The sequence below is a fragment of the Dromaius novaehollandiae genome, chromosome 8 (genome assembly GCF_036370855.1).
Source record: "Dromaius novaehollandiae isolate bDroNov1 chromosome 8, bDroNov1.hap1, whole genome shotgun sequence".
NCBI lineage: Eukaryota > Metazoa > Chordata > Aves > Casuariiformes > Dromaiidae > Dromaius > Dromaius novaehollandiae.
In genome coordinates this window covers 38,306,907-38,330,636 of record NC_088105.1, presented here as the reverse complement: position 1 = coordinate 38,330,636, position 23,730 = coordinate 38,306,907, and the positions used below count along the sequence as shown (strand labels likewise).

The following is a 23,730-nucleotide window of genomic DNA, read 5'->3' as shown; positions in this document are numbered from 1 at the left end:
CCAAAATAATTTACAGGAAGCTTTGCTTTTAAAGTTGTGTGACAAGTTAGTTACTGAAGATTCAGTCAGAGGGATTTTCTTCAGAGTGAAATCCTATAGTATATGAAAGTTGCTTTGTCCTCTAGCATGCTTCTAAATAAAAGACACTGATTCTGTTCACTCAGGGAGCTCCGCCAAACACAGAGGAGTGACACCGATATCAAGCGAGATCAATACATGATCCATTTCTGAACTAAGATGAATTCATAGTGGGAAGGTCATATATGCCCATAGTTCATAGTCACAGCTCTCAAGAATTTATTATGAAGCATTTATTTTTTTATTAGAGCACATGGCTTTTTGGGTAAAGTTTTCAGAAGCACCACAGGACTTGCATGTTTCTTCGAAAGAGACCTAAGCTCTTAGGAGCCTAAATTCCACAGAAATTAGCTGCTAAATGCTTGAGCCACTTTTTGAACATGGGACTTTGATGAATTTGACAAATTCATCCTTGATTTTCTGGGCCCAGCTTTACCTCTCTGCACAGCTAATGCTGTGGTGCCTTTCTTGGGAGTTTCTGACTTGCACAGGAATTCACCTGTGGTGGTGGTTGAGTGGGACAGTATTAAGTCAGAGCGCACGCCCATTGAACTGAGAAAATTTGCATTTAGCCTTACAACTGTAACCTCTTACAATAAACACATCTTTTCCTGTAACTTGCCTCAGGACAGTGGCGCACACCACCTGAGGCAGACGGCCCTGGAGAACGCAAGGGAGCCTACGCTGCCTGGGCAGCGGCAGAGGAACGCAGTAAGCTCAACAGCTCTGTCCCCTCCCAGTCCCCTACCAGTTTCTGTGGGAGTCATACCAGCGGCTTAAAATACCATTTCTACAGCCTAAATTCTGCTGGTTTTCCTGCACATGGCTAAGGGGTAAAATGCACCTCTGAGCACATCTGCAAGTGATACCAAGATGTAAGACATTGAATAGGAAAAGGAAGTTTGTGGCTCCTAGACTTAGGTGGAGCCTAAGTTTTCTGAATTAAAGGCATTACAGCTCTACAGAAATGACAGGACTCCTGGCAAGAGCTGTCACATGTAATTCAACAAAGAGCCTAAGGGAAGCAGACACCCAATTCCCTTCCAATTTGAGTAGCTAATTCCCTTCTCCTCCTTTGAACATCGACCTAGGTTACTCGAGATGTCATTAGGCTCCCAGCATCTCTCCTAAGGGTGAAAGAACCAAGGCTATTTTTTTCCAGTGTTTAAAATTGGATTTCCAAGGTTCACTTCTAAAATAACAGCAGCTGCCTCCTAACACAAAAGTAATTGCTTTTATCATAACACACATTTCACTCCACTTAATTGTCCTGAAATCAGAAAGTACATTTGATTTGTACACATTATCCCGTCTTCTGACTTTTGTATGGGTCTATTTTTCTGACTTTTCTTTATGCTAGCTTCCATTCTTCTGTAAAGTCCCTCTGTTCTAAGTTGCAAAATACTTTTCAGCAATTCAGAAAAAAGAACAGCACTGTAAGGGGTATTGTGTCCCTACAGCAGAAGTCTGGGAGTGACCAAATGCACAAGGCACATTTGGTATGTACAGCTACTTGATCCCAACTCCTTTCTCACCCATATGGCAGAAGGGATTATTCTTCTCTATTCATGCCTCACAGTCCTTTAATGGATTTAGGGCACAGCTCTTAAAAATGTATAAGAGAGACAGGCATCACATGATTTTGCTATGGATATTTTATGAGTGAGTCTGGGTGCATGCTGTGTGCTTGAAACAAAAGACTGCACAATTTGCTACCAGGCCAGGATCTATGTTGTTATGTCCTGTATGCAAGGCTTCTGGGAAGTACTGGGCAACCAAAACAGCAAAACAAAGGCATGGGAGAGACACCATGATCCAGTAACTGGGTCAAGACAGCACTGGTACGCCGCATTCATTGTTGTTATGGGCTGTAATTCAGTCACTTCTCAGAGAGCAAATCAGATTTAGAAAATGGCAGCTTGGCCCTTCCTTTACTATTGACTATTATTAGCTATTATTTGGGGTTTGCATTTGTCAGTTAATTGACTAAACTATCACCTTGAAATGGTTATACTTGTACCTCTAAGGATTTTTTTACTGATGCACCTGCAGCAGCCATTGTAAGATGTTTCAGTACCAAGAACCACTTCAGCCATTATTTATCAATGAAGTGATTAATTTATGTATGGAGCATAGAGCTTCACTGGTACTAAATTAAAGGCTTTGGCCAACATTTTTCAAAGTGCCCAAGTGACAAAGAGGACATCAATGATTTCTAAACATCTGAATCTCTTCGGTGTGTTTTTAAAGAAAACTACATGCGGAAACTGCTTTTCTTCTGAAGTTGGGATGTGCTCAGTACTAGCTACCTCCCTGCTTCTTGCTTGACTACTATTTCTTTGATCAATCTTTAGGTAAGATCATACGCATGGAGGCCTAGCTCCATCAGTGGCTATAAAACATAATAGGTTAGATGCAACCTCCAGCCCAACACGTCCTGAAAAAGGTTGACTGTCCAGAAGAAACACTGAATCCATGACTTCTTATCTTCTTTCCCTAAGTATTTACGATGACTGATCCCCACAGAGACAGGACACTGGACTGGGTGGTCCTTTCTCCTAATCCAGTACCAAATTCTTCTCTTTCACATTCTAATCACTTTGATCTACAGAAGCAAGAACATGGTAAGTAGGAACCAAGACCCAGACCTTCTACCATGGGGAGTTTCAGAACATTTCTACTCTATACCACATTAGCAACCCAAATTCTCTATAAACTTCAGTTTGACTTGCAAATACTGGCAGGTGTTGTGCTTTTTGTGGGTTGTAATCTCATTTATCACTGTGGGCCTGCTTACAAGAAATGAAGTGCTAAACCTCTTGCAATGCTGAGTCCTTAATCCATTCTTTGAAAAGGATGGACACAGGATGTAAACGGGGATACATTTACACAATTCACTGCTCATCAGCGCTTCCAAATCTGTTTCCCCCCTCCTCTCCATCTCAAATATAGCAAAAACTATTTATATTTGTTTTATTCTATTTATATGATTACCATGAATAGATAACTATAGAGCAATAGACTTAAGTGGTGCATTTAATCTGGAGATCTCAAGGAAATTGCAAAGCTAAGTTCCAGTAACAAATGTCTGACTTGCAACTATGCATACATGCATACATGGGCAGCACCCCATCTAAAGCATAGAAATGTGAGCATTTTTCTTGTTACCTTACTCAGAAATGAGCTTTTAAAGAATCGACTCTGCCAGAGATACTAGATTTAATCTCCTTTTTCAGATTCATCACCACAGAAGGCAGGAAGGAATTTTTGCACATTACTTTTACACATAATTATTATCTGTTTGTTCCTATGGGGAGATTCAGGTCTCTTTGCTGTTAGATATCAGTTGTTACTATAAATATGACAATATATTAAATGGCTCTATGTTTTTTATAGCAACCCAATAATAATACTCAGAACATACTCAGCCTTTTGTAAATATTATCTTATTATACCACATGTAACAACAACTACTATATGCTATTTATGGGAAAGCTCTTTCTGAAGAAGCTTCATAGTACAGAAATGTAAATACCTCTAAAGTGGTAGTTTCTATAGAAACTTCATTTTTGACTGCATTATGGAATAAACAGCTTAATTTTCAACTTTGCTTTAAATCCCACAGAAACCTGGAGCATCTTTCCAAAGTGGTTGATAATAATAATACTTTGCAAGTCTGTAGCAATTTATGTCTTTGAAGCTTGCTGTAAATATGAATTAATTAAGCCTTCAGGAGTATCCTTAGGTAATACCATTATTCCCACTAACAAGGGGAAGTAAAACAGGAGGTAAGAGACTTTGTGCAGAATAGGGTGTCACTGCCTAACAGCTTGATGTGCACTCATGGTTTTATTGCTGGCTCCATGAAAGCTGACAATTTATCTTATCCCCACTTCAGAAATCACCAGTTTCACTCCCATAAGGAAAAGGCTTCTCTCAGTGGTAGCAGTAGCCCTGAGTGAGGGCTGAATCCAACCCAAAACCAGACAGCAAAAGAAGTATTCTTTTTCAGAAGCTCAATGGGTTTTGGCTGGCATGTGTGCAAGGAGCGAGAAAGCTAATCCCGAAGTTGGCAGTGCCGAGGCATGGAAAAGCAGAGCATGGAACAGCACCGATTGTGGCTCTTTCATCTCCAGGACTTCCAGCATCCGAGAAAGCTAACACTGGGAATGCACCTTCCCTTGCACAGACACAGCCTGAAGAAGCTAGCAAAGAGGCCTAAAATTAGGAGCTTCTTGGCCTCCACTTGGCCCATTAGGGAACACTGTTCCCATGGGGTTAGTTGAGGAAGGAGGCTGAAACATGCTTGGGCCAAGAAATCGTTTATGACTTTGTTCAGACACTTTCTCAGCTCCTGGAGAACAAATGCAACAATGCTTCAAGCACGGCTATGGAGCAAGCCTTGCTTGCCCATGGATGATGCTTTCCAGCAAGAGTCCTGGATGAGAGTTGTGGGTCCCCAGACCCTTTCCTGCTGCCCTGGGGGCACTTCTGCTCCTTCAGCCGCTATGGAAAGCTGCCTGTGTATCAGGTGTTTCATCCCCCAAGGTGCGTAAGTGCCAGATCTTCGCTTGGCTAATTGTGCTACACATCAACATTGCTGCCATCCCCAATCCTGCACAGATGCTGTACGTTAGTGCTGAGATCAGAGCTGTAGGAGTCGGCCCTCCTCCACACACCAGATGGCTTGCTCTTCTGGTTTTGTTTTTAGTGCTTACCTATCTGCTCTGCGACTTCTGATAATCATGTGAACGGGAGAGGGGGGAAAAGAAAAGACTTCCCCAACAACCAGTAAAAAAAATATCAAGTGCTTCTTTTCATGTGTTATCTGGAAACACAGGAAATACACTCAAGAAGAAATCTGAACATTTTCAGAAAGGAAAGATATCAGGAAATAGGGACAGTTAGAGATGGGAAAAGTTCCTTGGTATCTGAACAGTATGGACAGCTCTGTCAGGGCTCCCACTGCACCAGAGGCAGGAGGAGACACACTTCAGTTCAGAAGACTAGGTTTCCTAACATTTTGGCTGGCTTCCAGTTTCCCTGCCTGATGATTTCCACTTTAATCTCCTCCTTCCTAAAACAGTGGTATTTAAAAGATGGTAAATCTGTCTAAATTTAGCAATCAGAAGCTATCGAATCGTCACTCTCACTTTTAGGAATGGCCACATTTCAATTTTATCTATATAAAATACCTGGTAAAAAGTACCTCTGCAGTAAATAAATATGTAAATAAATAAATAAATAGAAAGTAGCACAAGTGAGGTACTTTATAAATGTGCAATATTTCTTCTTTGGACTTTTTCAGGCTGGTACAGTCTTCTTAACTGATTTTTACTGCAAGTTGGATGAGATCCAGCTTCTGGAGGGATATAATTACATCTAAAATTTTTTCCTTAAACCCTGATTACGTGAAGAAGCCTGAAAGTGTGACCCATCTGCATTCTCAAGACTTAGAAACAAGAAGGCAAATGAGGCATACTCTAAATCTTTTTTTTTTTTTAATAAGCATCTTTAAAACATCTTACAAAAGCCCAGCTTCAATTTGTGGATATTTGAGGTAAACAAGTGTGGTAATGCTTATATGTTAAAATGGAAGATGGGCAATTTTATCTCTAGCTTCTATGAAGGATCATGTCATGACAGCTTTGTACCCGTGGCCAGCTCCAGGCGCTCCCTCTCTAGTGAACATTGTTTAGAATCACATCCAAAATACGATGGGGTAAAAAATATACTCTGTAACTGAGGTGTAATGAAGGCAAGCAGTAAGAGGCAATAACTCAGTTCACAGAGAAAGTGATGTGGCAAAGTATCAGTTAAAAATATTATGGAGCTCTATAACGAGAACACCCTCAACCAACTGCACAAGCACGGTTACTTTTCCTTGATCTTCTCCTGTCGCACATCCCCTTAGCCTCTTGCTTTCGGCTTCTCAGCTGTACAGCTAATGCAACCAAAGATCATGTCGCAGGGGTGACGCATGCCAGGTACCACCGGCGGTTCCTACCGCTGCTACCTACCTCCTGTGATGAATGAAAACAGTGTCCAGCAACAGCCAGGGGTGATGGCACTGCTAATACCATCGCTGAAGCTCACATGGATACGACCAGAAGTGCATCATTTCTTCCAGACATGGATATTAGTTTTGGATATGAACCAGAAAGACAAATGTTACCTCAAATAGACAAGCTTAGGATTTGCAGGGGAAAAGCCAGACTGTTGAGAGGAAACATCAAAAAAAAAATCTATTTTAGGAAAGAACAATATAAAAATTGTACTTTCTCTACATGTATTTGTTCAATAATACTTGGGTAACATATGAAAACTTTCTTACAAGGTAAACTCCAGTATAGAAAAATTTGGTCTTGGCTGAATTGGAGTGAAAAGAAAACTCTTCCCACAAAATAAAATTCCGAACAATTTTGATCAGATACTATGCCAGTTTTCAGTTTGGTAATACTGATACATATTAATAGACTCCATGGGGAATCTCATGTTACTGCTCCCAGAGGCTGAGATAGTTGAATACAGCTGGAATTTCTGTATCCTCTATCCACCCCCAAAACTAACCCCAAACTACCTCCCATGCTGCTGCAGTCAAGCGGCTGCCGTAGCTTCTTCCCCTCTTATACTATGGCTCTGCATCCCGCCTCATTCCCTCCCCTCACTGGGATGGGATCCTCCATTCTTGTTCCTATGGCTAGGGCTTGAGGTACTTCCATTTTCCTTTTCCCCAGGGCTAATGTCTCTGATGCTCCCACATCGTGGCCCCATTCCCCTAAACCAGCGCACTCCTGACTACGAACCCCATTCTCCTCACCAGAGGTTTTATTTCCTCCACCACTTCTCCCACTGCCAGAAGCCCTGCATGCTCCTATTCCCAGTGCAGAGAGCTTTTGCTTCCCATCTGATTTGAATTCCTCCCTCCCTGTGTGGGTGATGAGTCATTCAGAGTAATGGCATTTTAAAAACTACAGAGAAGGTAGGTAGACTCAAACCTGGGGGAGTGCGTACAAAGTAAAATGCTAGTGGGTGCCTCCAACCCTGAGACCAGAGGCTGCCAAACTTCCCTGGTGTGTGAATAGTGCCTAAGGAGCTGGATGCTTCCTCCTGGACGTGTCTGTGGATGGCATCGGCCACAACCAGAACTACTGCCCTGTTTTACATATATGTACGTATGTATACGCGTGTGTGTGTATGACATTTAATATTTAATCTTTTATTTATCAAGTCATTATCATATCACAGAAAAGTCAGAAAGGAGTTAATTGGAAAGACTACACAGAAGAAAAAAAGAATCAAAATTGAAAAAGTCTATTAGATTTTAATGTTTGGGAAAACAGAATCCTTACCATGAAATGCTTCTCTGTCAATAATACTGCCCTTTCAATAAAAAACCACTGAGTGCAACATTTTTCAATTAGTGTTTTAACAACTACTGTCCTTTCTGAGGAAAGTGGAGTTTAATTCTTGTTATTCCTCCTAGCTCTGCAGAGGCTGCACTGGCTCATGAATCACCAACAAAAACCCCTTCTAATTACAGGGTGATGGGTAACAGTGGCCATTGAATCTCACTTGGACACTGTCACCTTTCTCACTATAGCCCACGTCTCAGTGGTATTTTCATTCTGAGTTACAATTTGATTTCAGGAAAAAATAAAATGTTTACTGCTGGAAATTCTGCAATATTCTTTAGCACCTGAGCACGTGCAGCAGAAAAGCTACAGTATGAATTTGTCCAGAACTTGATGTGCTTAACAAATAGTGTGTCGTTTAATGCTCTATTCGGAACACCTACATGTTTTGTTCCTGTTACTTTTACAGCTCTTACATGTGACAGAGACTAATTTTTCAACAGAGGAGGGAGGAGAGTGAACAGCTTATGGACTTTTAAGCATCGCTTTCTTCTGAGAAGTAAATACAATAATAGCAATACGAGGTTCCATGCTAACTATGTCTCAATGACTTCTTTTAAGCTTGTTTAGCCTATAATTGAAGGATAATTTTTCTGACTGCCAACTCTGCCAACTCACACTGACATCAGAAAACCAAACAGTGTTCTTTCTGGCTTATGTTTCATCACCAATAAAGAATTCTGCAAACTAAATTATCCTCTGTGTCCAGGAGTATAATCCGTAAAATTACGGCCTTGGTTACGTCTGTGCAATCCCCGGTACCCTGCAAAATCTTTGTGGTGCATATACAACCCAGTAGTCAGTGTGTATGGCCCAGTGCGTCCTGCTTTCTGCTCTACCCATGACGCTAGTTCTGCTGCCGCTGAAGCTGCCTAGCTCTTTAGCTCAAGTCACCGTGACTGACGTTTGACGTTCAAAGCTCCCCAGCGCATCCCCCAGAGTCAGCTCTCCTGTAACTGCACGTGCAGCTGGGACTCCGGGGTATCTAAGTTATGCATGCTTGAGACGAGCATCTTCTGCTCAGAGAGAAGTGCGTTAAACAACTCCACTGGAATCACAGCTTCCATGGATACGGTTCTGTTACAGCCACCGTCTGCGTGCTAGCTGCCAGCCTGACTGGGCTGAACAGGGACAGAAATAGGGGACTATAGAGCTAAAATCTTAAGTCCTTGAAGAAGTGCCTATACCTTGCCTAGCCATCCCAAACACTGCATTATACAGAAGCCAAAAAAGAGCTCAGGTTGACATACAAATCCTGTGCTCAGTTACAGGCCAGACAGAAAACTCAGCAGCGAGCATGATGCCATGTTGCCATTTCAGAAGAGTCACCTTCTAGATTGAAGCAGCTCTTTAAGACCAATAAACCTTCTGTTTTGCTTTGGTCACGCTTCTTCTCCGCCTAATTGTGCTACAGTTTAGATTCTCATGCTATAAATAAAGAGACCAGAAACAACAAAGAAAGCAAAATGCGTGCAAGCGTTCCATGCACAAGTACTGAGCACAATTGTTATGAAAGCTTATTTTTGAGTAAATCGACATTGCAGGATTTTTTTTTTTTCACTCAGGATTTCAGGCAGAAGCTAGCAAAATTTAGAGTTACAAACATTTTAATTCTCACCCAAATCAGAAAGTGACTCAGCACCGCAAGGAAAAGCAAGACTAAATGTTGTGAAGTTTTGACAAACCCTGCTGAGGAATGAGCAGACAGGAGTCCAACTTGGAAGCAGACCCACAGTTTGCATCTGAGGAAAACTTTGCTGACTGTATTTTGGAGTGGGTTTGTCACAGGGCAGTCTCGCCTCAGAATCAAATCCCAAGTGTGTATTGAATCCTGTATCAAATAATTCCCTTTGGGCTACAAATGCAGTCAGAAGAATTCCAGAGAGCCTAATTGAGGAAGCGAATTCAAAGTCCTCAAATACATGAGGGAAAAAAAACTTTCATCCCATGTTTCTCAGTCGCTTCAGGGCGATTCTACCACTATTTTCAGACTTCTCATCTTTCAGCCGTATCCACAAGACAGCTGGCCCTGCCAAACTGCACTGCCCAGCCTCTGCTTGTCTCCAGCTTGGGATAACTTAAAGATACCATTTCTGAGGGCAAGCCCTTAGATAACCTGCACACTCAGATAACCCCCAGCTCCCTTCCTGCATCTCTTGAAAGATCTGCCGACTTGTCCGCTTCTGGAGGAGGCTCTCTGAGAGGAGGGAAGGGGAGATAAGGGCGGTGGAGGGATCTGGGGGAGGGCAGGGGAAAGGGGAGGTGAGGGAGGGCTGGAGCTGAACCGCCGGGCGGGAGGGGGCTCTGGGGCACATTCAGTGCGGCCTGCACATCCGCAGGACAAATCCCAGTGAACCTCTAGCTTCTACCTTTTACATACAAAAAGAGCATAAATGCTCCTATAAACTCCTAAAAACTCCTCTAGGTAATTCTTATGCAAATAGAGGCAAGGCCCAGTTACGGGAAGCTGCTGCTCCCAGTCCAGGTTCACATCAGTTCCCTGTTCTCAGATACCAAAACCTGACTACAGCCCTACCGCGAGGAAACGCTGTGTCAGATCTAGGCTCCAACAACAGGAAAAGCTGGAGGTCGGAGCAGCAACAGGCAGAGCCCCAAATCTGCAGGAGAAGCCACTAAGTGACACCAAGACTGAACTCGGTTCCTCTGCCTGTTGCAACCACGCGGGCTGGGACTCCAGGCGAGGAACTGGGCAGAAGGAGCAGCAATGCCATCGCCTTCCCAGCAAACACCAGCAAACAGCGTGTGCTTCTGAAGGCTACGACATCTGTATCCCGCTCACTCTCACTCCAGGGGTTCCTGTTTCATATCCCGTTCTGATTTCTTTACATTTAGCATGTAAACTATTTCAAGTACACGTAGGGAAAAAAAAAAGCTTTTTGAAAGTAGTTATGCACACAGATTATGACACATGAAACTTTGTTAGAAATTAAGATCAAAGTTAAGGCGCAGTCTAGCCAAAAAGAAGTTATTTGGTTTCCAGCAGCCTTCTAACGAGCACCCCGAGAGAACTCCCAACTCTCAGAATTCCTACAAAAGTCGCAAACTAAAGGCTAGAGCCAGCAACCCTTTAATTATTATTAACTCTTAATTAATGTAAGTTCTTTGGAGTCAGTGGATCTATGTGAGGAAAACAAGGATTAGTTATGTGAGTAATAACAGATACCAGCACTGACTTCAAAAGAATTTGAAGGGAAAAAATCTCTCTCAAACAGCGTCATAAAGGTGGAAGTTGGAGCATGTTGCAGAACTTAGGAAACCTCATGTTCCTCACCTTTTGGAAAGAAATGCTTTAATTTCTAGTAAAGAGAACTTTTCGCAGCTGAAAGCTGTACCACTGTGTGGACATTGCTCTGACGGGACAGACTACCGCACCCCTTTTTGCCACCAGAGCACTCCTGAAGGTTGTTACATGTGTTATTACGGGGAAAGGCTCTCAGCTTTGCAGAAGTGGTGCTGGGATATAGGCTTCTGCTGGGCTTTCTTAACTCAGACCTACAGAGATGTAACATGCAATTCTCTGCTGCCTTCGGGGTTTGGGGTTTTTTTTTTTTTTTTTTTTTTTTTGGCCATCTACTCTTGTGTCGGGAACTAACCAAGGGAAGTTAAACCCTCCTCTACAACACCCATTCCATGCTACAGTACTTGTTTCCCAGTCCTTCTGATAAATGTATCTGCTATTCTGTTCAAATATTGTGCCAAACACAGTAATATGCCCACATTTTAAACTGCAAATGAGTATGATCCAGTCTACGCATTTACCTGCAAACGGTTTTCCAACAAAAGGGGTAAAAAGCCATCCCAACGCAAACCAAACATCCCAGCTATTGTCTTCAGTGCCAGTGACGACAATCAGACTTGAAATATTCCATGCAATAAAATACCGAGTGCAGGCAGTTTGGCTCAGATTTTCATGCTGTAGGTTATGAATGTTTTGACAAATTTATCAGACTTGCAATCAGGAAATAAGCAAGGAGGCCTATGACACTTGATGCAAGGAGCGTATTTCCCAAATGGGAATACATTTCCCAAATGGGAATACATTCCCATACGATCTTCAAGGGCATGCAAGTCTTCAGTGAGCAATACAACAGCCCTACTCCCAGTGTGGTTCTTTAAAACTGTCTTTGAGATTACCTACATCCACAGGAACTACTGCTGTTCCTCAGTCAGATCTGTAACTGAGGATGGACCTCATAACTCTGTGCTAGGCTGTAGCTTAGGTGCTGTCTAAGGGCATGCTCCTATTGGCGATGCTTAGATCTATCAGCTCTGGAGGTGCAAGAGGTACAGCAAATTCCTTTTAAAAGGCTTTGGTGCTAGTACATATTTCAAGTTAATCTATCTTCACTGACAAACAGCATTTCTTATTTAGAAGTTAGGTTTTAGGACTCCCATGCATCATGATGCATCATTTTCTCGCAGCCTCTCCAAAATATGAGGATCTTGTTTCTTGGACTTTCACACCAACTCGCTGTGTGAGATGTGCCCAAGCTAAAAAAATCATTTGGATCATGTAAATACTAAGATAAGGACTCTTCCAACTGAGGGGAAAAAAAGAGGGGAACACACCACATGCAGAAGGATTCTTTCTGCATTATCAGTTCTTGATGACTTAGATTGTTTTGTACACAGTAACACTGCCTCTGTTACAGACTTCTTTAAAGTCTGAAGAAAGAGGTGTTACAAAAAGGAAATCCTACAGCATGCAGCTGATTTAGTCTGCTTTTAGGTCAACACAGATGGAAGAGAGAGGACCCTCATGGCTTGCTTCACCTTCATCTTTCCCTTTCTGTTAAGAGTTTTGGCAGTGTCAGAGAAGATGTCCAAGGGTACTGCAATCCTGAAGCACAAAAAGCTGTCATTTCACTTCTGGCAGAGCAGACCCAAGTGGATGAAGTACCAAAGAAAAGGTTATTTGTGCATATTTATAGCACCTCACAACTCTTGCAGGTTGAAGACTACGCAAATAAATGCATATGAGGAACCAAAGAATACAATTTTCTCAGTCAAAAAATGCTTTGCCCTTTTTTGTCTTCATTTGTATCTGTCTTGTATCTCCTAAAAGAAATCTTGAATATTGTTTATATGTATTGAACTATTTTTAATGTACTATATGGAACAGCGACGAGTTTACTTCCCTGAATATGACTTGAAGGCTTCAAAATCTACTCAGACAGGAAAGCAAATATACTCTTTTTAAAGATAAATTAAGGCACTACAGAATGAGATATAATTAATATAGTGTATCTCTGCATTCTCCAAGGAAGGGAAGGGGTGGAGATTATCACCATGAAATACTAGCCGCAGATTAGATAGAATACGAAAGGAAAACAGATTAAAATGTGGATTGTGGCTCTTGTTCAGGTACACACACTTAGCAGAGTAAATTTCACCTAATAAGTCATTTTTGCTCCATCAACCAACCGCTAATCTCGGGTAATAGCGTTCCAGGTTACCAGCTGCTTGGAAATACATGGAAAACAAATGCCTCGCGCAGATCCTGGATACCGTATTTGCGACGCTGTTGACACAGCAGAGGCTCCGCGTGCTCACGCTGCAGCCATGTTTCCTGCTTCTATAAACATGCTCTATTTGAAAAGGGGCTACTATGGGCACACATGTGCAGTTTATGGCTAGTTTCGTGCCAACATAAATCAAGCACAAATGCCATCTTGGTGACATAATGTAAGACTTATGCCTGAGAGAGTCCACATACATAAGCAAGTGGGTTCCAAAGCAATTAATCTGAGGAGTCCTCTTACATTTCAGTCTCACAACCAGCCAGATTGCCCAGTGGTTCCCTTGACTTTTTAGTGTCAGACTCCCCAAATTTCACTCTTCCATTTCCTTCACTTCCTCACCTTTCAGGGTCAGAGCTTAACCCAGCAAAGGGAAATGAAACAGAGAAAAACAAAACAAAACAAGCCGCGGAGCAGATTAAAGCCATGTTCGACATTCGGGGTACATGGTTCCTTTTTCAGCCGCAGGTATGAAGTGCTAATAATTTTGTGTCTACAGCTCACAGTATAAACCTGGCGAAACAAAATGGAAATTTTCTAAATGCATCTTTGCTCAAAAAATGTCCTGGCATTTTAAATTAATTCTATTCTATCATGTTCAAGTCAGCTCAATTCTAAGTTGCTTTTATTGCTTAGAAATGGTCTGGCAGTAGACAGCAACTTTGTTACACTTCCCTCACTCACCTCTTGGTGCTCGAAAGGAACAGCTTCTGAGGGGAAGGTGTTTGCAGAGCTGGCCGCAGAAATGTGTGCTTCTGCTTGTTAGGGAGAGGCTGTCTGCCAAACGTCTTCTCCTGAGGGGGACCAAGAGATTTACCACCAGCCTGTGACTTGCACAATTCCTGCTCTAGACATACAGAACATGACTGTGCCATTAGGCAACACACCGTACACCAATCCACTCCGACAAACTAACTTGCTAGAATCAGAGCCCAATTCCTTTTCCAGGAAAACCAAAGAATTAACTCTTTCTACCCTCAGTGGAGGCTGGACTAAAATTTAAGTGAGGAGATATTCAGTTAGTCATGGGAGAAAATGGCTCATCCAGAAGCAGATTCAAGAGGAGAGATGTTTTACAGGATGAAATTAGCTCTTGCTTACCCCATTTATATATGCTGCCCTGAGTCAGTGGGCATGCGGCCATTTACGAAGTTCAGGGCATCAACCTTCAACCTGGGATTCCCACGTTTTGTTGCTGAGAAAGCTGGCAGTGTCTCAGAGAGCCAACACAAATGTTATTAATTTAGTCCCACGCCATTTCTCCCTATAGTATGGTCCTCCCCTCATAAGGAAGTCAGAGGGATTACAGCATATTTCCGCACATCCTAGACCATCGCTAAGCTGCACTGATTCCGTACTCATTTGAGTAATACTAGCACAGAACTCATTACTATCGGACAGCCGGTATAAGTCTTGTGTTTCACTTTTTAAGGAAGGTTCCTTTTAAAGCTCAGCCTCTGCCTTTTGGAAAGGATTTCAGCTTTGTTTCTGATTTAGTCCGATGAATGCACAACAAGTGCCAGAGAGCTGCCTCGATACTTAATGCATGTATTTAGAGGAGTTTCTTTAGAGCTCATCATTATGATCGATCTATAATGAGGGAATGTGAGAAGCCAGTAAGAGAGCTCAAACTTCACAAACCTGGTTAAAAAGGCCCAGAAAAACCATGTGAAAGCCGGTAACAAAGTATAAGAAAGCAAGGCAATGACTAACCTTTCCTGGTGAATAAGTGCTTGCACAGTTAAACTTTTATCAAACTAATCACCAGGCAGAAATGAAAGACCCTCATTCCCAAGTGGATTGTTGCCTTTCTTCTTCTTTCTCATTTTGGGAGCAAAAAAGTCCAATTTCAGAACTTGGTGCCATAGTTTTAAAAATTCTAATATAAGGGACTGTACATTAGTGGCTTTTTCTACAACAGCTTAAGTAGGCATACGATGTTTCCTGTAATAAGTAGCAGAAACAATGATGACTGTGAAGATTTGAGGGAGGAGCTAGATTTTTGGTTTTTCTGGTTACACTTGATATTCTTTTTCTGTGCTTGCCCTGTGTTTGAAGAGATGCAAAGAGATTAAAAAATGTGGCTAAAGGCTATTCATAGCTTAAGCTTAAGCTATTTTAGCTAAAGGCTAAAATGTGGCTATTCAACAAAATAAAAAAGTTCATGTATGTGCTCACACAGAAACCAAAAAAATAGAGAGAGTTAAGTTTGTTGTAAGAGTCTCCTTTATTTTAGAGGAGAAAGTGTAATCCTTTCATAGTTAAGATATGTGAACAGGTAGAATTACTAAATCAAGCCACAAGACTAAATCTCCCAGACACAGCTTAACTTAACTCAGGCTCACGTAGGACCCTCTTGCTCGAGTCTGAAGACAATCCAGGCTTCTGAAAATTCAAAATAAATGTTCGAAGTTTTAAAGAATGGGTCTTTAGCTCAGAGGTGAAACAAGAGTAGCTTTTGAACAGCACTCATCCCAAATTTAGGACCGGACTCTTTTGCTGCTGCAAGACATGGAAGATTCTGCCAGCTCTGCGACAAGAGAGAGTTGTGAAAGAAAACATACTGTAATAATCAGCCTCATTTAACAGAGAAACAAACTGGAGGAGAGTGGGGGAGTTAAAAAGAATGTGTGAGTAGGAAAGAAACACAGGATAGACTTGAGGCTTGACTAAAGCTTTTGAGTTTTTAGGAAAGGAAATACATCAGTATCTGACGTCTTCTGTCACATCCTGCTCCTTGCTTTCAAGGTATTTTGCAATTCCCAAGCTTTTAAAAGCTAGAAAAAGAACAATACTCTACTTTGCATGTGATGGTTGGGTCTCCTATGTTGGACTACATGGGAGACCTCTTGCACCCGCTCATATCTGTGGTTGTGACCACTACCAAATATTTTACAAAAAGGTAAAAGGAAGTTTGCAAAAGGCAGCTTTGGACAAATCAGCCCACGTGGAAATTTTCTTCCTTGGCCCTAACAGTCAAAGCTTGGTTTGCACCCTGAAGTAATAATTCCTGTGCCTTACACAACTCTTTAATTATTTTCAGTACTTGCTGCAGTCACTGAAGAGTCCTTATTAACTGTATAAATGCACATTTTTCAGGGTTCTCCTGAATTATTCCTGGTGATATTTTGTGGCAGTTAATTTGTTTTAAGATCTGGGTTCCTTCAAAGACACCTCAACCAGCTGCACATTCCTGCCTCACCACCAAGCTCCTGAAATTTGTATGCACTCCGTACAGATGAATGCTCTCAAAGCGCGGACAGTTCCCTTCCAAGGGGCACAGAAACTACCCCAGCACTGAGGTCTGGGAAAAGGGGGCAAAAGTGGAGGAATTCCCATGCTTTCTCACTGTGGGAAGATGATGGCTGGGGAGCACGTGGCCCAGCTCCCTGCCCACCAGCTCCCGCCCCAGGGCAGCCATGGCTCCCTGGAGCTCCTTGCCACGAAGGCGTCGGAGCCTGGGGGTGGCCAGACTTGGCAAGCCATGTGCAGAGGATCTGTAGTTGAGGTTGCACAGAGAGCTTTTGCGATCTCACTTCCCAACGCAGAGGGTTGGGTGCTGGGGCTGGAGGAGGATTTAATCCAGCCACAGTTATTCTTCCTTACTCTGCTCCAGGGAGCTGCACCCACCAGATACTGATCCTAGAAGACATGTTGTGAGAATCCACCTTCCAGTGGTCCCTGGGAACTGGTTTTGGGCCACGGAGAAGACCTTGAGCGAAGGGTGAAGGAGGAAGGAAGCGGGAGCAGAGGCTATGGGGAACTTGCTGGTCACTCACTGCAGCCTCAGCTACTCCTAAAAGATGAACTTTTGGGGGAATGGGCAGGGAGCCTAAACCAGTGGTTTTAAAGCTGGAGGAAGAAGTGGAACAAGTCCTAAGAGTATGTGGGAGGACACGGAAAAGAAACTTAGAGAACCGCTCATATAGATCCTTAGGTCAGTATAATCAGCAAAGGAACATGCAGTAAGCCAGCAATGATTTCATGCAGAGCAATGATTTTGTGCCACCAATAAAATACTGTTGGGAGCAGACATTTAAAGGGTAGGCTTAGCCTGGGTTTTTCATACTTAGGAACACAGGCAGTCAGACTAGCTACAGAGCTGAAGGGAAATGATTTATGAGGACGGAGCTAATGCTTATAGCTAGGTTAAACAACAAGTAAGGGCAGACATAACAGTCTACAAAGACCCACAGGACTAAACGTCAAGGAGTGTGAGGAATTGTTTTGAACAGTAAGATAAATTTCCTAAGACTGAGGAGCAATGGATTGTGATACGCTCCGCCAAACAGGCACGGTTTTGTCTGTCATGGCTGGGCAAAGCATGAGCAAATAAAAAGTATGGAACAATTCTGCAATGCCGGACAAGTGGAAGAGATTGCTGAAATCTGTTCCATGTTAGATCAGCTACATTTCAGCAGAAGATACCCGCAATGTTCAGCAAGGCACAGGAGTAGCATTCTGGAGATGTACTGCAACTGCTTTTCTCATTATGATTTTGGTGATAGCGGCAATTACACACCTTATTTCATTAAGCGAGTTTCAGGTTGATTGTATACATGAAAAAATCACAGAGATCCTACTGCAAAGGAATAAGCACAAGAGATCACTCATAGCTAGAAAGACCAGCCACCACAGCAGTTTCAGTACAATTAACATCAAATTTATCCTGTGCAGAGGATGAATGTTAAAATTAGACCCTATCTAATGCCCACTTAAACCCCTGAAATAGCTCTTACATGGACTTAAGCTTGGCCCAGTGCTGACCACCTGCGTGAGGGCTGAAATCCAGCCCAGGGCCCCGCTTCAGGGAGATAAAGATTTCCGTAGGAGGCCTAGAGAATGTGCCTGATGCCCCACGCTGCGTGGACAGAGCTGCCTGGGCTACACTGTCAACAGAGTCAGGGAAGGAATCCAAGGCAAAAAACAAATCTGCTAAAAAAAGAATGCTACTTTGGTTCCCAGCACGGCATCGCAACTGCCGCCGGGTCGAGAACAGGAGGCTACAAGTAGCAAGGTGGAAGGGGAAAATGGAATTGCCTCTGAATCCCTCAAATTGTGAAATTATGGCCTAACTGAAGGAAATAAATATAGGTAAAGGGGAAAAAGAGAGCTGCTACATACGTGGTAGTCTTGAATTGTGGTCAGGGGAGGGGAAAGGAAAACTAAAACAAAGCCATTGCATAGCCACAGGAAACAAATGTAACCCTAAGATACCCTTTATCTCCCTCTTCTCTGGCAGATGTCTCTCTCCCATTCCATGCAGAGGAGTTTGTGCTCCAGGGATGATAAAGCAGATGGTTTCCTCACTTCTTCCTGCCCTGATTCAGGCAGACCAGGAGCACAGGGGATGAAACGCAGTTGCCGCTGCATGGTGCATCACGGGTGCTCAGCGTTAGCTCACTTGGGGGTGCCAAGAACCTAATTCTTACTTAGTCCTGACTCCTGAAAAGCAATCCCAAGGCTGGGTGGCCAGTGAGAAGGAAGTAGACAATAACTGTTCCCTGGCTCCTGCATATAGGAAGAGGGTAAATTCCTTGCACTTATCCCCAAAAGTCTACAAGACTTGCATGTTTGCAAGAATAGTGAAGCGAGAAGGGAAGAGAAAATATATGAGGAGCCATGTTTGATGCCCATGGTAAGGGGGCACCTGTGTGAAAGCCAGGAAAGCTGGAGCGAGATTTGGCTGAGCATCTTACGGCGGGTCTTTTGATGGCTACCTGGCTTGAATGCACGCACAGAACAAAACATTTTGCTAAAGCACTGTAAAGAGGAAAGATAGATTTTAAAAGTACTGAAAACACACTGCCATTCATGTCTCCCTTCTTAAGGCTAGAAAAGAGTTGACCATCCTGTAAGAAGTATCACTCAGTGTCATAACAATATTTCAAAGCACTTTGCCAAAAGACTGAGGAGAAATTCAGGTTTAAAGAACCCACAAAGCTGTGGAACCCATCTTCAGCTCCTCACTCCTTTTGTCTAAGGTTTACAAGTGGCAGGAAAAAATTATTGAGGAAGAAAAGCCTTGTAATTAAACCCTTAACTTGAGATTCAGGTTCTTCCTCTCACCTTAGCTTAATGCCTAAACCATATTCACAACAGGAGGAACCTCTTGCTATATATTTGTAAACACTATGTTGCTTAAACATATACAATATATGGAATAAAAAGGGTTGTGATGCAAGGCACGCTTTATTCTGTTATGAGGCTACAGTGGAAATAGCCAACTGACCATGCAGTAGCAAAGCTTCTGTGGTAAACATATCTAAGAAAATGCAAGCAGCTTCACATTTCTGACAAGGAGAGATTTTGAAAATACTGTTTGCCCCTGTGTCAAGGAAGGAGAGTGTTTTTTTCCCCCTTCCAGACTTGTTTGGGGCTTTTTCTCCTCAAGATATGTTGGAGAAGCAGGAAGGTAAAACAATCAACTGAACAGAGCCATACAGACTGTAAATTTTGACTCTTCCTAAGAAGCATTTTCTACCTCACAATAGCTTCCAAAGAGTGAGTTACTTTCTGCCCCATACATTTGGTTCATTAGTTTTGTGGTGCGTCACAATACATCACATTAAAAACCAAGGTAGGAAACAAGAAAAAGAAAAGGATCCTTACTGTGAATCTTTACTTTTGTCTGGAATCCTTTTCTAGATGTTTATGGCATCTCATAAAGTTGCTGAAACATGCCTGCTGTATTTTTAATTGTCATTATAAATGCCAAAACCCAGAAGTCTTGCTTATATTGTATGCGAACACAGTGTCTGCTTATGTTCAAGCCCTCAGGCACTTTAAATAACTCTACTGTACACAGAGAACGTTGTTCATTTTGTTTTTACAATTTTTGCCTGTGTAGAAGGAGCTATAATGTCTTGAGAACATAAATGTATGTTCATAACCAAGGAGCGAGATCACAGCTGGAATCTACCTGAGCCTTGGATCATATTTCAGCTGTGGCAAGAAGCAAAAGAGCAGCTTATTCCTCTATTTAATTTACAAGAGCTGCAACTGGAACAGCACATACTAGACTTACTGATGTAACACGCAGGTGAGTGTGTGTTACAGGTCCACCTCTGTGCCTGATCCATAGGGAACACCACTCTGCTTCAGCCAGGCTTAAGAGCCATTACTGCTGCAGCCCTAGAGGGACCCGGGCCGAACCCTGGTGGGTTAGTAAAGGTGGCAGCTGCCATAACAGATTTTTGTCTAGGCTACAAACCTGAGGCATAAAATGGGGGCCTTTTTACTGATTCCAATGAGTTTTGCATCAAGTTTCCATTGTTCTGTCCTATAGAGTAAACTATTAGAGAGAATCCATAAGCCTTTTTCTTTCAAGGATTAAACAGGGGCAGATGATAATTTCTTTTAAATCCATTAATTTTTCATCAGTGTCCAGTAAGTTTTATTATGGGCTTAAAAACAACAGGAAATATATCTTCATACTCAGCTCCAATTTGCTTCCTACCTATACTCCAAAATTCACATTTTACGTTTAGAAGTGATGGGCCATGAAAGTCAACAGGCTAATACTTATTCCCTGAGAAAAGACACAGACAAGTATCTGGACAGCGTTCATTTTTCACATTAATTTGGTAGAAATAATCTCACAATGCAATTCTGCCACTTCCTTTCTGTAGGAATCTCTGCAAGTAGGTTAGCATACTGTGGCTTTCAGAAAGCTGACACATAGGAGGTATGAGCAGAGAGGAAGTAAATTAATTTCAGTGTTTGATTCAGCACTGGAGAAAAGCTCTTTCTGCAGTACTCATTCACCCACAACAACAAGAGAAGGTACAGTCCCTCCTCTAGTCTGGCCACCCCACCTGACAAGGAAAATTCTGCATAAGTTGGGAATACAGACACAGAGTCAAAGAAATAGGAGCTTCATTTATGTGTCCCTATAGCAATCCTGTAATAGCTGTCATTATTTGTGACAGGCACAGTAACGGAATAGATGGAGAAACAAAGCCCTTCATATGAGGTAACATCCCCGCCCCGTTAAGCAACCACCTTTTTTTGTAACCATATGTACAAGGGTCATTTTGGGTTTTCCTTCCCTGGAAGTTTGGGTTTCCTGAGAGGAAGGAGAGCTGAAATACAGGAACAAGTGGCTGCACACCATTTCCAGCAGGGTAGTAGACCTTCCTCATTGACAAAGGTTTAGGAACCACATCTGAATCTCCAAACTTCCTGGAGATGGGAAAGAGGTGGGTGGAGACAGTGAAGAGGTGGTTCTGCCCTTTTAAAGGCCATGCAAGCACAGCAATACTGCTCGTAACACCCTTAAATCTACCCTAAAAGGTAGGTTGGGATATAAGCGGGAATTACAAGGAAAAGTTTAAACTATTAAAATGTGCTGGATTTTGCTTAAAAAACTGCTTATAATTAACAAGAATTACTTACAGTATCACTGCAAGGTCAAGAGAGGACTCAGAGATTCAAGAGTAGCTGGTTCATCTGGTTAAGACCTGGAAATACAGTGTCACATATCAGCAAACAACACCAAGCCGTATTTTTTATGAGGCTGTCAGAACAGGAGGAAATGTTCAAAATCAGATTGCTGGGCCACTCTGTGACCTAATCCTGGCCAACAGAAAAAAATCCAGCCTCATCACTTGTTCATCACTGATAAAGGGGGAAAAAAATCAGTTCACTAGATAAGAATGTTAAGTTTGTCTAGGTTGTATTACAGATCAGTTTTAAGCCTTTAAAAGGGTTAATGGGATCCTAGAGATAATAAATACAGTATGCAGCTGTGTAGGTGCTAGGAAGATGAATATAGGTTGATTTTTACAAACTTAACCTATGCAGAGTGAGTCATAATTTGCACCTTGCGTCATTCAATAAATGGGTCTTTTGAAAGTCAACCCACTGTGAATGGGCTGCTAGCTCTCAAAAAGCAAGAACACTGCTGTCCTGCCTACAGGCTGCCAAGTAGTTGGCAGCAAAAAGCTATTCTCCCTAGGTTATAATGTGATGGCAATAGTGGGATCCAAACAACTAGATGTTTGTGGGTTGCTGCATCTCTCTTAAAAGGTCAAAAGGTTTTGACTGAAACAAATGCTTTTATACTGTGAAAGATTCATTCTTAATCACAAACGTGTGTTATTGTCATTCTACTGCTGCTGTGCTTTGTAACACTGTTTCTTGACTCAATTATGCCTAACATCAACTTTTTAATTAATACTTTCATTAGGAAAACCTTGAGGATTTAGCTAAATAACATTTGCTTTTGTGCATTTCAACTGTACGCTTCTGTGTGAAGGAAATCTCTCTATTTTGCAGTCACCCGGGTCAAAAGAAGCAAGTAGAGAGGAGGTCTACATGTTCACAGGGATCTCTGCACTGAAGAGACAGAATAATCATCTTTTGTTGAATACAAAAATAAAGAAAAACAAAGTAAACAATACCCTTTTGTTCTGCACAAGAAAGGCAGGGCTTTAATAGTCTTTAAATGAGACAGAAAATTTCCATCCAAATGGGACCATGGAGTAGGTAGACACATTACAACGTTTTGGAGTTCAGTGATTAAATTTAATACTGTGCCAAGCAGTGATTAGTTGATGAAGGGCATTCATAAACGGAGTGGAAACAAGGGAAGTGTGGCTCCCTCCAGTATAGCACTGGGCCTCCAGTACAGTTTGGTGTTCAGCTTTGTACTTTAATAACAGTGTCAAATGAAAAAAAGTTTAATTTGCTTCATTTCCCTAAGGAAACGCAGTGGAATTCTAAACACAGGCTGACTGGTACATATTACTAATACTTCGGTATTCAGGGTCAGATTCAAGAAAAGGACTTCGTTACCTACTGAAGCAAAGCAACTTACTCCTTTCTTTAGCATTTCTCCAGCTCGCTGACTCACCCCCCTGCTTAGAATACTGCTTCATGTGAATCCCATTACTAGGTACTGAATTTTCCCAATTCACTGAACAGGCAAAGTAGCATCCTAATGCAGGCTTCTGAACTCCAGCCTCAGATCTTGGTGCCTATGTCCTTTACCAATCTTTGCCTTAGTGCACTGAAGTCCCCTGTTGAGCCCAGTGCGGCACATGTAGTTTAACCGCCTTTTCTAAGGCTACTTGGGGAGCCTGTGCCAAAGCAAGACGCAGAATTTTAAAGCTCCTAATTCTCACTCCCATGCTTCTAGGAGCCAACCCCAGGGCTTGACCCAACAATTAGCTGAAAGATGGAATTCTTACTGCAACCACTTCACAAAACAGTAGTAGGAGTTGACCAAGGTTAATCACTACTCTGACATTAAAGGAGGTCAGATGAGCTTCCAAATGCATTTAAATACAGTCCCACACTATGCTCAGCCTTTTCAGTGATCCTATCCAGTCTACCTGAAGAGCTGTAGACCCAGTTATACCCTTCAGTCGCCTACCAGACCTGGACCCAGTTCTGTCTCAGGATGCAGTGCCCATTTTTCTTAACACTGTACATACATGAGTAATGATCCAGGAGAGTAAGAGCATAAATCCTTTTCAACTTAGCTGTGCTCTGTCCTAACCCGATCCAACCCAGGCAGCAAGCACGTGGTGTGCAGAAAGGTCAGCAGCAGCACCTAAGCCCCGGCATACAGATGGGTCAGGTCTATTTCAGCAAATTGTCACTGGTTTTGCAGAGGAGAACAAGCGAGATCTTCTTGTAGATTCATAAAACGAGAAGTTACCCCATGAACTCTTAGAAGTGACATTTGAATG

The 23,730-nt window shown here is 42.3% G+C and overlaps 1 long non-coding RNA gene across 1 annotated transcript in view; it reads right to left on the bottom strand.

Moving 5' to 3' along the window:
* LOC135329068 (uncharacterized) overlaps positions 1 to 23,730 on the bottom strand; it is a 177,870-nt gene that overhangs the window by 69,580 nt on the left and 84,560 nt on the right. The window contains exon 4 of the long non-coding RNA XR_010390275.1: positions 21,431 to 21,495. This is a non-coding gene — a long non-coding RNA (uncharacterized LOC135329068). The remainder of the gene's footprint in view (positions 1 to 21,430; positions 21,496 to 23,730) is intronic.